The 4,781-nt window shown below is 39.0% G+C and overlaps 1 protein-coding gene across 7 annotated transcripts in view; it reads right to left on the minus strand.

The window, feature by feature from the left end:
- The window catches only part of LOC102294786 (SRY-box transcription factor 6), a 105,655-nt gene that overhangs the window by 98,254 nt on the left and 2,620 nt on the right, over window positions 1-4,781 (minus strand). The window lies entirely within an intron of this gene.

A 4,781-nucleotide genomic window follows, 5' to 3' on the forward strand; every position in this document is an offset into this window, starting at 1 on the left:
AAGAAAGAAAGAAAGAAAGAAAGAAAGAAAGAAAGAAAGAAAGAAAGAAAGAAAGAAAGAAAGAAAGAAAGAAAGAAAGAAAGAAAGAAAGAAAGAAAGCAAATAAATACAGAGCACCTGGGAACGATTTGTGCAACATCAACAGCAGAGTTTCATCAAAGGGTAGTGCAAATAAATTCTTTTGTTTGTTTTAACCTGTTGGGTGTGCCAGAGGGGTGGGGCCTATGTTGCATGACAATCCACAAACAGCAAGCTTTGCTGTTAATTACACAAAAGTGTAAGTGTAAACAGATATTCAAACACTTTCATTGGCTTGATAAAACTTTCCAGCAATTGTTATTAGATATAATTAGTAATTAGATATGGAACCCCACCCTTCTGATTTTGAAGCAGCATAAACTACACAGGAGATGTTTACCAATGACACTCGCCTTTATTCAGTCCTAAAACAGTACAATCCACCCAAGACTCATTGCTTTTTTTAAGATGTGAGCCAGTACTAATCATTAACGTTGAAATCTTTCTTGATCAGCTTTACTGTTAAATTATAAAAATGAACCACAGATAAATTAACATCTGAGGGTTTGTATCTCCCACACAGGGCATTTAATCCTTGCAAACACAAAAAATAACAGGACAAACATAAGAGTATCAGTTGTGCACTGCACAACTTCAATCTGCAGAACTTTTATATCACCATCACAACAAGTATAACAAACACCAACACAATTACCATGGCCCTAGTGTAGACAATAGCAAAGACTCTGTTTCCCACCAATCATACGACTCATGTCATGACAAAGTAGAGTGCCAGAGGGGGTTTTTTTGTATGACAGTGTTTTTGGTTTACAGAAAGAAGAAAGTAAGTTCTTTTTCTTTACATTTTTAACACAAAAGTTCCAATCTCTGGGTCATGGCTGATCATCTTTACTGCCAGCCACTTCATATACCTTTAGTTTGGAGTGTTCAATGTAACCCAAAAGGAAAGGAAAGGAGAGAAAGAGGAAGACTGAAAGGCTGAAAGAGAAAGTGGGAATGCAAAAGCAAAGCCGATGGACCAGGAAGGACTTAAAAACCTCCTGGAATTGAAAAACGTGCTTCTCTGTGTGATTTCCTTCTTCTGTAAAATCATCAGGAGTGTAATTGCCAAAGCATCTGCTGCCTCTGCTGCTACAGTCCAAGGCCACGACTGCTGACTGACAGATAAGGAGCCACTAGAGCACTTGTGTCAGTCACCTGGTAGCCCTCTAGCCTTATTAGAAATTCAAAAAGCCAGCGATCAGATAGGCCTGACCAAAAATAAAGGCTAACCACAATCATCTAACTTATCCCGATGTACTCTTTGTTTTTGACATTTACTTCTGGCGTGTGCTGAAGTTTAGGGGGTTGGTGAACTTCAGGGAAAAAAACAGCCATGTCTTTTTCACAATGAGTCAGCCTGTTTTAAGAAACAATAAAGTTACAGTGATGGGTTTTACATAAGCAACACTGAAAAACTACTGAGACGAATCTCTTCTGCTGCAACATTACAGTATATAAAAGAAATCAAATGCTATATCTTCCTGTTTTTTTAATTGTTTTTTGTTTTTTTCTGCTTCTTTGGGTTTTTGCATTTACTGATTTGTAATGTAATTGTGTTGATTTTTTTTTTTCACAAAATAAATAACATAATTCTGAGAAACAAATTTAAGTTCATGTGATTTTCTTCCCTTTTTTGTCCTAATGAAAACATCATCAAGTCACTTTTCACTACCTAACATCGTAGTCATCACGTAAATGTAAAAATGTTAGCTGGTTGTTTCAGATGCCACAATTTAATTTATTTACAATGCAAAGTAAATAAAATCCCACTTTTTCTTTCACACATATGTCTCCACAGGGGAATCAGAATGACAGCTGCTTCGTTTAAGGATGCATAAACATACCTTAACTGGGCACAAAGTGTCTCAGCATTAACGTAACATACCACCCTGCACTGCTTCTTATGTGTATATACCATAGGCTGGATTTGCTTGGTGATTTATGTTGCCTCAATAATTTAGTTCTTACATTTCCAAAAATGACTTTTTGCAGCGTGGAGAAAAGGCAGCTCTCTGTTTCGTGTCAGCGGTGATGGTAAGTTTTTCCACACGAGAAAAAGCAAGAGAGCAGCAAGAACGATGCTGCCATGTCCACTGCCAAGTCATTCAAATCTCAAAATGAACCAAAAAAATTACAAATGTTTTTTGTTTTACGAATTCATATCATATGATTAAAAAGAGCTTTTGTTTAAAAAAAAAAAACAGTAAGAGGTTTAAGGTGGATTGAAGCCACCTTTTAGAAGTTTTCCTCTTCAGGCAGAAGGCCTAGTCTGTGTCCGTGTTAACAGTACAACAACCATTTGTCAAAGCGCTCGTGTAAACCACATATTTAGAAATCTTACTCTATCCTTTTGCATGTATATAAGAGCTAATGTTAATGTTGCAGACATCAAAGGTTGGCCACATGATGCATAAAGAAAGAACAGGCAGAAAACAGCTGATGAAGATGGAGAAAGTTTGAGCTCCTCTGTGCATCAAGAAACCCCAAAATAAGAGACGCAGTGAATCTGAGAAGATGCCGAGCAAAGACTACATACTGTATGCAAAAATGTGACATGGACGAGAGAGTGTGTGTCTTGTGTGCTTGCATTGCATGGAGGAGATTGTCATTAAGAAGTGTATGTGTCAGGTAAGCTCTTATTTTGAGCTTTTAAAATTGGAAGGCTGGGAGCAGGTGCTGGAGATTCACCGGCAGAAAGAAAAGGTTACCTCGAGACCACCGAAAGAGAGGAGAGAGAAGAATGAAAATGGCACCCCGTTATTCTCTGCTCAGGGGAAAAATTAAGAAGCTGTTTCCAGGGTTATATCATGGTGGAAACATGGGGACGAATCCATAGAGCAGGATGTCCATCCAGTCAGGCCCACATTCACACACTCGCAATGAAGGCACATACATGCGTGCGGGCAGAAAGTCTTGTTATAAATATAGAAATTCATGACAAGGACGCACCATACAACACACTGAAAATCCTTTTATAGGATACACACCTAACTGTGCTACAAGAACACACACACTGCCGTGGTGCACGCTCATGTGCAAAAACACAATGTAATCAGTGAAAATACGCGTGAGAACAATTAGTCACACATTTGTCTGATTTCTTTCTGGACAAGCGCAAAAAGCACAAAAGATGTGAAAGTGCACTAAAGAAGCATACACATACATGCACTGTGCGCACAAACACACCTAAGCTTCCACTTTGGTTGGGAAACTTATGGGCATCTGCCAGCATGTTTCAAGTGCTCATTCTCTGGGGCCCCAACCTTTCTTTTTCAGCAGCAACACTGCAATTTGGGTGTGCCGTTGGGCCAGAGATAAGTATAGGCTGACTAATATGCACTTAGGACTCAGGGAGAAATACTTACGGCTAAATGTTTAATTTGTGTTTGTACAACACATGTCCAATTTGGGGGCTGGTGTCTTTTTCAAAGAGCCTGAAAACAAATAATTAGGACTCTCCAGATTGGCCACAGGCTTAAAATTGTGAAGAGATGGGTCTCCGATGAAGGTGACTGACATCCTCCAAAAAAACAACATATGGAAACGTTCGGATCTGCTACAGTGCGGTAAGATGTTAGATAGATGTTAAGCTCAATATGCAACTAAAACAACAGTAATGCCAAAGAGAGTTAACTTATATATTATATATATACTTATATAACTTATAGTAAATTCTAAAAATCAAAATTGGGTCTCTTCTGCAGCAAGTGTCTGATTGGTGCCGAAATTCTGACTCTATTCTGTCCCCCTTTTTTCTAACAGCTGTAAGATCTCTTAATCTTTTGCCCCTCCGACTGTGCCCTCTGTCTGCCACTAAAGACTCTCTCTGAATCACACCACAGGAAAAAGGCCTCCCAGCATCCTAAAAAAAGAAGAAGAAGAAGACGTATATGTGGCACATCAAATTAATGCTGGATTTCTAAGTAAGCCCATTTTTCAACGCTTCACAGTGAGACAAATAAAAAGAAGTGAAACCTGAAATTTTCAAACATTTCAGGATTCAGTTGGAAATAAATGTCATGTGATGATTCTTGAATCACAGCTAAAACAAGGAGCATGCCGATGAAGTGAACAGGGGAAGATGTAATTAGAAAATGTGACTGTCCACATCAAATGATGGTGTGATGTAATTAAAATAGAACTAAATTTTTAAAAATAGCTGTGAAAAAAGAAGGACGGAATTAAAACATTTGTTTTGTATTTTAAATCTGTAAAAATATTATACAGACTAAATCAAATTGTTTTTTATATATATTTTATAAGGCGGGTGACGATTATTTCCAACTTGCTCGAGATCCGATGGACATTTCACATTGTTCAGCCGCTGTGTTCACGCTTGTCCGCCTGTTGTCAAGGCTGATTCCCACAGAGGAAGAGGGGGAGGAGAAAAAAAAAGCCGCAGGTCTTCCGTCAGACAGCGGAGAAAGCGCAGCCATGCAGTCCTGAACAATGTGCTGAATTGGCAGCCTATATATAAGTCTGCCATTTGGACCCTCTAATGCCACTTTACCTTATGAGGGAACTTCAACTTGCACCACCTGCTCAAAACAAAATACCACAGGAGATCGACTCCAGCGGACGCCCCCTTCCTCGGATTGTTTTTCAGACAGACACTCTCACTTACAAGAGAGTTAAGGAGGAGGGCTGGTGGCGGTGTGTGTGTGTGTGTGTGTGTGTGTGTGTGTGTGTGTGTGTGTGTG

The sequence above is a fragment of the Haplochromis burtoni genome, unplaced genomic scaffold (assembly GCF_018398535.1).
Source record: "Haplochromis burtoni strain Fernald_Lab_line unplaced genomic scaffold, NCSU_Asbu1 Contig_197, whole genome shotgun sequence".
NCBI lineage: Eukaryota > Metazoa > Chordata > Actinopteri > Cichliformes > Cichlidae > Haplochromis > Haplochromis burtoni.